The sequence below is a fragment of the Jaculus jaculus genome, chromosome 4 (assembly GCF_020740685.1).
Source record: "Jaculus jaculus isolate mJacJac1 chromosome 4, mJacJac1.mat.Y.cur, whole genome shotgun sequence".
NCBI classification, from domain to species: Eukaryota; Metazoa; Chordata; class Mammalia; order Rodentia; family Dipodidae; genus Jaculus; species Jaculus jaculus.
This window is the reverse complement of record NC_059105.1, coordinates 109,799,804-109,810,094: the sequence shown is the minus strand read 5'-3', so window position 1 is coordinate 109,810,094 and position 10,291 is coordinate 109,799,804. Positions and strand designations below refer to the sequence as shown.

General features: G+C 36.8%; 1 long non-coding RNA gene across 1 annotated transcript; it reads left to right on the top strand.

Moving 5' to 3' along the window:
• The first annotated feature begins 5,170 nt into the window (after nucleotides 1–5,170).
• On the top strand, nucleotides 5,171–10,085 carry LOC123460046. The gene is made up of 3 exons (XR_006636759.1): nucleotides 5,171–5,195; nucleotides 9,352–9,435; nucleotides 9,888–10,085. It is a non-coding gene; the product is annotated as an uncharacterized LOC123460046 (long non-coding RNA).
• The last annotated feature ends 206 nt before the right edge of the window (nucleotides 10,086–10,291 follow it).

Genomic DNA, 10,291 nt, shown 5'->3' with positions numbered 1-10,291 from the left:
CAGGAGAGCTTAGCTTCATGTCTAAAAGAATGTTCATTAAGTTATACCAATGTTTCTCAGTATCTGAGCCAGGATATTCTTGCTATCTGGTCCATCATACATTGGGAACTAAGGATCCTGGATACAGCAGATATGATGCAAATTACAAAGAAGATAGTCTTCAATATTTGAATTCCATTACCATGTCCAGTGATATGATACATTTCAGATGTTTTTCTTCACGTGTATAATATTCAACTTACCAAACAGCTTTTCCATATTTGTCATTGGAATTGGCTAATGATACACAGCATTGAAAGGTTAAAAAGTAGAACATTCCTGTGTTTAGAATCACTCTGCCCTAACTTTAGCCTCCTGCATATGCTCCCACCATAGCTGTCCAGGTGCTGTCCTTGTCTTTTGACACTAGTAGACCATTGTATTTTATGAATGTGACTGGATTTTGTTCCATCTAGTATCCCTGCAATACAGAATGGTGACTGACAGAACATTTTGAATGTTTGTGAGAGAAAAGATTAAACCAAGGCAATAGCAATAGTAAAAGCAATAGCACACACTAAAACATCACAAATCAGCCAAGAGTCATAAGACAGTAGCCTAGTATATATACGTGAAACCACTTCAGATCAGAAAACTAGCTGCTTGATTTAAACGGGGACACTTTTAAAATGTTTTATTTATTTATTAGAGAAAAAGAGAGAGTGCAGGGGGAGACAGAGAAAGTAAGATTATGGACATGCCAGTCCATTGTGCCACTGTAAACAAACTCCAGATACATGCACAATTTTGCCTATGTGGCTTTATGTGAGTAGTGGGGAATCAAACCCAGACTAACCCAGGGCTGGAGGCCTTGCACGCAAGTGCCTTTAACCACTAATCTATCTCCCCAAGCCCAAACTTGAACATTTTTGAAGAAAAACAATGATGTTAAGGTATTTATTCTACCGACAGTGAAAATGTCATCTAGAGGTGGAAAAATATTTCTGGGACATTTGTCTTGAGGAGAAAGGAAAATTTAGTTGAGGGGATGGACAGATGGATTAGCAGTTAAAGCACTTGCCTGCAAAGCCTAAGAACCCAGGTTTGATTCCCCAGAAACCAGGTAAGCTGGATGCACATTGTAGCACATTCATCTGGAGTTTGTTTGAAGTAGCTAGAGGCCCTGGCCAGGCCCATTCTCTCTTTAGCTGTCTCTCTCTCTCTCTGATAAGTAAAAATAATAAAATAATAAAACAGAAAAAAAAGAATGTTTAAATTTAGGTGAGAGGAATGGAGATGGCTCACAAAACAAACAGATGAAAATAGAGCATCTCAGAACTACAGAGGATCGTAACTGAATGCCTACTCAGGAATATGCATTCTATATATGTAGTAATTTGAATTTGAGAAAAGATATTATCAGCATATCAACTCTGAAAGTGGGAGTGATTTTAATAAAGACATATAATGTGAAAGGGTATACTGGAAGCCACTCATGCCCTTGTGTGTATCAGGAACCCATTACCCTTTATTCTTGGGTGTGGTTGGTACTGTTGCATTAATATACATTATTTTAAAATTTGTGAAGCAGTTTGTGTGTAGTGGGGTTATTTTCAGATAGAGATAAACATTGGTGTGAAAGATTTTTTGTTTTGGACCTATGTTTCCATTGTCTTTCATTTCACAAGTTACCTATCAGTAAGTTTGCATCACATGACAGATAATGGCTTACTTTTGTGAAGAAAACTTCCAGTTATCTTCTAAATAGCTGTACTGTTGCACTTTTCTGTCAGCATTGTAAATTCTACTTCTAGGTCTTGAGCAAGCATTCTTCCACTTAGACCTGCTGAGGTGCATGTTGGTATCAGGTGTTCGCTGGGCTTAGCTCTCACAATCCCAAAGCACATTTGATGTCTGTGTCTTTCATGCGTATGTTGGCCATCCACACACCACTGGACTAATGTGTCTGTACAAAACATATTTAGAAATATGTATTTTCTTATCACTTAATATTTAGATTTTCATAATACATATGAATATACAAGCCTTTCTTCAGATGTACACTTTAGAAATATTTTTTCCCAGTTCATGGGAGTTTCTTTGTACTAACAATGTCTTTAGGGAGTTGAAGTTTTAATTTTGATGATATTTCTTTAATGGATTGTGATTTTGCTGTTGATCTAGAATTCTTAGTCTAAGGCAGACACGATGATTTTTTTTCCATATATTTTCTTTTACAATGTACACAGTTTTATGTTTCACACTCAGTATAGATATATTTTGAGATAGTTTTCAAATATTTGAATATATGGGTCAAAGTCCGCTTTTTGAAGTATGGATATTCTATTGTCCAATGCCACTTTAAATCTATAAATTGTTTTGATGTTTTTATTTCTTTAAATTGGTGGTTCATTTAAGCATTTCATTTTCTTCCTCTTTTGCTAGTATGCTTAGAAAAGCCTTTTCAATAAGAGAACAAGTAAATAATTTTATCCAAAGACCTTTTGACTTTTTTCTTCATTTTTTTAACCCACATTTCAACACATCAGGAATTTACTACAGTACGTACTAGAGAGATGAATCAGCGGTAAGGAGCACATCCTATGCAAGGAGTAGAGACTGGGAAGGGCTCAAAGACTGCTCAAGTTTGATTCTCCAAAACACACATAAATAGCTAAGCATAGCCACACAATTTTGTGATCCCAGGCCTGTAGGGAAGCTGTGACTGGAGATTGCCAAGACTTGTAAAAAGCAATAGGCAACCTCGAAGATAAGCAAACTCCAGTTCAAGTAATAACAGGTAAATAACCATGGAGTGCCCTACTTTCCATTCTGACCACCACAGGTCAGCATACTATACTACAGTTGAGCAAATGCTGTGGGGAGGGGACAAATGGGCACATATACCACACACACATAGCACACCATACACAAACCCACACTACATTATACACACACAAACATACATGCACATAAAATGTTCTGCAGTAGGCAGTGACATATAGGTGTTTATATGTATGTGTGTATACATTTGTCACTAGCTAATGTATTAATATGATTAAAAACACTAGAGACAGGGAAGCTAGGTCAGTGGTTAAAGGTGCTGGCTTGCATTGTCTGATGGACTGGGTTCAAATCCAAATCCACAACCATAAGCCAGATAACAACAGTGATGCAGCAAAAGCCCCTTCTGCATGTTCACATGTGTGGGCACATGAACACACTCCCTCCCCATATACACAAAATAAATAAGTAGAATACTACAGGATTCCATACACCAACATGGTTATCTTTGATTTTATTACATAAAAAACTAAAACAGAAAAAATAAGAACAGATACATGCTGCTAGGATGGGAAAGAAATATGAGCTATTACATACAAATAAGAAGATATGAACAGAGTAAAACAGAACAGATTGAATAAAATGTCAGGTATAATTTTGGTGCCAATACATCTGAAAGTATTAAAGAATGTAAGAAAATATAGGATGATACACCATGTTGTCTGTGGCAGTTCATCTTCCCTGTCAACTTGGCTGGATTTAGAGTCACTATGGGAAAAAGAAGCCTGTGGATGTATCTCTGAAGGTGTTTCTAGAAAGGTTTAACTGAAAGGCAGAGATCCACCCTTAGTATAGGCAGCACAAATCCACAGGCTGGGATCCTGGATGGAATTAAAAGGAGAAAGAAAGCTGTGTCAGCATTCATCTCTCAGCTTCCTGAATGCAGATACAAGGTGACCAGCTGCTCAGACTCCCACTACCATGCTTCCTTCCGTAAGTTGCTTTGGCCAGGTATCTATTTACAATAATGAGAAAAGTAATACACTGACAGAGGAAGTTGAAGAATGGAATCAAACCTCCCATGAAAACCATGGGAGAAGTTGGAACTGTTTTCAAAGAATTGCCTCAGTGTCATGCTGACTTAATGAAGTTCTATGGTAAAATGACAGAAGCAGGGCATAGTAAAATATAGAAAGTTTCTCAATCATTCTTATAAACCAAGAAAAACACTTGAAAGCAGAAAAACAGGCTATTCTCAGCTGATCATGAAAATATGAAAACTCCTAAGTTTCATTAAGAGATCAAACCAACCAAATTCAAATATACAGAGAAAAACATCAATGTGGGGGTATAGATGTCTCATTATTCTATTTTCAGTTGTATGTATCTACATTGTTGTAATACATGTAGACTGTAACAGGTGGTTCATTAAAGGAAATATACTAATAAAAATATTTTTTAATAAAATATTCCCATAGACTACTTTTAAATATTTTTATTTATTTATTTGAGAGAGAGAGAAACAGAGAGAGAGAAAGAAAAAAAGAGAGAGAGAGGCAGACAGAAAATGGGCACACCATGGCCTCCAGCCACTACAAAGAACTCCAGACTCACGTGCCACACTGCATCTTGCTTATGTGGGTCCTGGGGAACTGAACCGAGGTCCTTTGGCTTTGCTGGCAAGCGCCATAGCTGCTAAGCCATTTCTCCAGCCCCCAAAGACTACTTTTAACTTTTGAAAAACTTGAGGTCATTATAGATACACCCATAATCATAAGCAATAAAACAATGATATCACGAAATATACTCAGTTTTCCAACTGAAATATTTTGAATCCATATCCTACAAGCAGGAAATTTATACTGAAAACAATGATGATCAACCTTACTCAGATTTACATATTATCATTTGTGGGTATCATTTGGTCACAAGTATAGATTTACATCTAGCCCACAGGCAAGGTGAAGGACAGCTCTGCTATGAAAGCCACACAGGCACCTTTGACAGACACAGCACTCATTTGCTTCCTAGTGCTATGGGCTTCCCATTTCATTTTAAAGGGTGTTATACAGATAGAGCCACAGAATATATGACCTTTTATATATTTAGTTTCTTTTTATTATCAAGTTGATTTCCACAGCATGGACATACCACAGTTATTTTTTAACCATTCTTCTTTTGAAGGATTTATGAACTGTTTTAAGTTATAAGCTAGAATAAATACACAAATAAGTAAATAATAAAGCTGTTAGAAAAAAGTAGGTACAAATTGTTTCTTATGCATGCTTTATTAATCCAATGTTTCTTTCAAGAGTACAACTGCTGGGAGCCGGGCGTGGTGGCACACACCGTTAATCCCAGCACTCAGAAGGCAGAGGTGGGAGGATCGCCGTCAGCTCGAGGCCACCCGGAGACTCCAAAGTGAATTCCAGGTCAGCCTAGGCTACAGTGAGACCCTACCTCGAAAAACCAAAAAAAAAAAAAAAAAAAAAATGCAACTGCTGCATGGTATGGTTTGCATATGTTTGACATCCTTTTTCATTTTATAGTCTTTCCACTGATGGATAAGTTAGAATCTCTGCATCCTGACTGACATTTGTTGATAGCAATATTTATTTTATTTTATTGTCTTATGGGTATGTTGTCATATCTCCTTGTGGTTTTTATCTGCACTTCTCTAATGGTTGTTGACACTGAGTCATTTTAAATGCTTATTTTCTACTGGCATCCTCTCCAGTGAAATAGCTATTCATATCTTTTAACCATCTTCTACGGGGATTGTCTGTAGCTTGTCTTTTTAGTTTCTTAGCAGAGATGTGCAGAACAATAGTATTTGATGCATTCTAATTTATTACTTTCTTCTTTTATATCATGTTTCTGATGTCATCATGTCCAAGAACTCTTTGTTTAACCCGAGATCCTGAAGTTTTCTCCTTTTTTAAAAAATTTATTTTTATTAGTCACGGACATACTTAGTATGTAAACAGCACATGTGGGTACCATCCTTTCCCTCATCCCTGCCCCTTTTGCAAAGAGGCCCTCCTCATTAGGGATGCAAGTCATCCCCATGGGGATTGTGGGTCATGTATTATGGGGCCAGTAGTCAGTTATGGGGAAGAGGCAATGTCTCTATGCATAATGTCCCAACTTGTGGCTCTAACAATCTTTCTGCCCCCTCTTCTGCAAAATTCCCTGAGCCATATTGGGTGTGCATTAAGTCTACTTCAGTGATGGGCTCTAAGGATCCTCTGGACCTCTGGTTTGGTAGGTGTTGAGTGTCCTCAGTGTCTATCTCCTTCACCCTTGTTCAGATATCTGGTTTACCAAGAAAGTTGCACTCTTGCTCATTTCCCCATTTCCCTTATGATGTGCACTTTGTCTTTTAGTTCCTCAGGTCCCACTCCTGTCTGAGAAAAAGAATCAGATTCTCCAATGGAGAGTGAAGTCAGCACAGGTTAAAAGGGAAAAGCATTATTAATTTAGAGAGAGTTTAATGGGTGAAGACTCCCTTATAAGCCCAAGCTTAGTGGGAGCTTGATATTGGAGAGTAAAATCATTATCAGGATATGATTTTGACTTGTTTCCTAGTTCCAGATATGGTTTTCTTTCCACTGAGCAGATCTGTTCGCTAATCTAAGAGCAGCTGGTTGCCCACCATGACTGTGTGCCACTATTGCACTTGTTTGAACATCATGTCAGGTTGTTTACTTCTGAGTAGCTTAGACCTTGGGTTGTTTGAAGAGATGTTGGCCACTTTTCCCCAGTAGCTCCAGCATTAGACAGGCTAAGTTTCTGGGGACTCTCTTCTGGATTCCAGCCAGTTTGGTACTGACAGCATATGGTGTCTTCAGCAGTAGGGTCTTACAATTAACCTTGGTGAGTAATCAAGTGCTATGACAGAAGTCTGTCTTGTTTTGGGAGAAATTGTAGTTCTCTCTGACAGACAGCTCATTGTGGATATTAACAGCATCCTGGCACTGGGAGTTACAGGCCAGCACCAAGTGGAAAAGAAAAACAAATAAGAAAAAGAAGGAGAAACAGGAGAATTTTGTTAGACTTCATCTCACACTCTCCAGAGCCCTTCTTTTCAGGTGCTCCCAATAAGGTCACATTGAGGATTTAACCTTTTAGATTGTCTTCTAGAATATAGGCTTCTATGGTACCAGTTCAATTTGGGTACCTTTTGTGTTTTCCTCTACCCTCTTCTACCCCCAAGCCCTACCCCCCCCCAATTGTCCAGGCCTCAAGATGCCTATCAGGTATGTCATCAACTCAGACTGATCCAGGTTAGGAGCCTCAGAGGAATGAAACTAGGCAATGATTGTCTTTCTGTGATTGTGTGCATTCGCTGAGTATGATCTGTTCCTAGTTCAACCATTTTTCTACACACTTCTTTCGCCATTTTTCTTATTGCTGAATAGAATTCCATTGTGTAGATATACTGCATCTTGGTTATCCATTTGTCCAATGATGGGCACCTGGATTGATTGTAGTTCTTAGCTATTATGAATTGAGCAGTTATAAAACATGACTGAGCAACTATCTCTGAGTTGAGGTGTGAAGCTTTTAGGCTAAATGCCCAGTAAGGAAATAACTGGGTCTGTGGATAACTTCATAATCATCCTTTTCAGGAGTCTCCATATTGATTTCCATAGTGGTTGTATCAGCTTACATTCCTACCCACAGTGAATTAGTATTCCCGTTTCTACACATCACCACTAGCATTTGTTTTCATTTGATTTTTTTTTTTTTTTTGGATGTTTGCTATCCTTACTGGGGTAAGGTGAAATCTCATCACTGTTATAATTTGCATTTCCCTAGTGATTAGGGTTGCTGAACATTTTCTTAAGTCTGTGCTTGCCATTTGTCTTTCTTCCTCTGAGAACTCCCTATTCAGTTATTGGCCCCATCTTGTGAGTGGGTAGTTTAATTTTTTTGTTGTTTAGGTTTTTGAGTTCTTTGTAGATTCTAGATATTAGGCCTCTGTCAGTTAAATAGCCAGCAACACTTTTCTCACATTCTATGGGTAATCTATTTGGCTCAGTTTATGCTATGTTCGTCTTTGCAAAAATTTTTCAGCCTCATGATATCCCATTAGTTGAGTTATTGTATAAGTTCCTGAACTACTAAAATTTTGTACAGGAAGTCCTTCCCCACCCCTATATTCTGGAGATTTCCTCCTATTTTTTTTTCTTTCAGTAGCAGAAGTGTTTAGTCTCCTATATTTTTAATGAATGGTTTACATTTTATTATCTTTAGGATTATGACTAAGTTTAAATTAATTTTCAAATAAGTTCAGACAGGTAAAACTTCAAATTTTGGCATGGAGACCAATTGGTCCAACACCATTAAAGACGATTCTTCCTTTTTGAACCTGTTTGCAATGGTCAAAAGTGAATTGTGGGCTGAAAAAAAATGGCTTAGTGGTTAAGGAGCTTGCCTGCAAAGCCAAAGGACCCAGGTTTGATTCCCCAGGACCCACATAAGCCAGATGCATGAGGTGGTGCATGCATCTAGAGTTCGTTTGCAACATCTGGAGACCCTGACATGTCTATTCTTTTGCTCACTCTTTCTCTCTTTCTCTTTCTCCCTCTTTCTATCTCAAATAAAAAATTAAAAAAAAAATTTAAAGTGATTTGGTTGCATGTGTGGTGACACTCTCGATTGTATTTATGGGCTCTCTATTTTATTCTATTTTCAAGTGTTTTCCACCACCAAAATCACACTGTCTTATGTTACTGTACTATAGATTTAAATATTCCCATTTTTTTATTCAAAAAAATCTTCAGCTATTTTAGGGTCTTGCTCTTTTGTATAAATTTAAATTATCTAAATTTGCAGAACCCATTGCAGAATTTTGACATGAAGTACTTTATATCAGGAGGACAAGTTGAGGAGAATTAATAGCTTCAAACAGTAAGACAAGTTGAAGAGAATTAACATTTTGACTGTTAAGTCTTCTAGCTCATGAACACTGAATAGTCTCTTCATTTAGTTAGGCCTTTGATTTAATTCATCAGCTTATAATAATTTTCAGCATTGAGATTGACATGTGTTGTGTTAGATTTTAACTATTTCATTTGTTTTATAGCTAGTATATATTATAACTTGTGTTTAACAGTGTTTTATACTCATTTGTTACTATTTTATAAAAACCTATCTTATTTTTATGTGTTGACTTTGTATTCTAGATTGTTATGAAACTCCCTAGTCCTAAAAAATATTATTGAAGTTCTTGGTCACTTTCTACTTAGAGAACATTGCCAGCTACAAGTGGATACCTCTGTTGTTTTTCTATATTCATGCCTTTTATTTTCAAAGTGTTGTTTTCTATAAAGGAACTTTTAGCACTAGGTTGAATAAGAGTGATGAGAACACCTTTCTTTCCTTATTCCCAACTTCAGAGGGAAGAATTCCACCTTTCACCATTGAGTTTGATGACAGCTCTAGATTGTAGGAGATTGTAATGGGCTTGAAGATGTTCCCCTTCATTCCGACTTTCCTGAGAATTTAAATGATGATTATTAACACTGCTATTTGTCAAATGATTTTTCTGCATGAATTAATGTGACTTTCTTTTCCTTTCAGATAAGTGATGGGATGGATTGCTTTGATGGATTATGGAATTTTGAACCAGCTCTGCACATTTGGAAGACAAATTATTTGATCATGGTATACAAATCTTTTTATATTTCTGAAGTCCATCTGCTAATTTTATTGGGGTTCTTGTTAATTAAAATCATGAGAAACATGGGTCTTTTGTTTGTTATTGATATCCATTAATCATAAGACTTTCATAAATGAATTGTAAGGTGTTTCCTTCTATCTAACCTTCCGAAAAATGTTGTGTCAATTGGTGTTATTTATTCATTAAATGTTCTATAAAACTCTCCCGTAAAAACATCTGTTATTAGAGATTCTTTGAAAGTTATTTAATCTTTAAATACAAACTCTATAAGGGTTTATGACTATTCAGATTATTTATTTTTTATTGATTTTTCATAGTTTCTAGTTTTGTGTGTTAGTTCATTTATTCAAAGTTGTTCAAACTGTGAGCATGAAGTGTTATTATATACTATCCTCTTAGTTTACTTTCTTTCACTTGTCTCTTTTTTGTTTTGCAGGGCTGGGGATGGAACCCGGTGACTCGTACATGTTAAGCAAGTGCTATTCTCCCACTGAGCCATGTCCCAGCTTCTTTATTCCTTCTTAGTATCACAGCTTCTGTTGCAATTCATTCTTGACATTGATGGTGACAGTCCGCTCTTTTAAAATTTTTGTCAGTGTTCAAAAGATTTATCCTTAGAGTGCACTTTGTTACCCTAGCCTTTTTTTTTTTCTGTAACTTTTTTTTCTGTATCTTTCTGTATTCTTCACACTGACTTCTGTTCTCATGTCTCTATTTGTGTTATTTTTTAAAATATTTTATTTTTATTTATTTATTTGAGAGAGGAAAGAGGCGGGGGGGGGGGTGGACACACCAGGCCTTCCAACCACTGCAAACGAACTCCAGATACATGTGTCACCT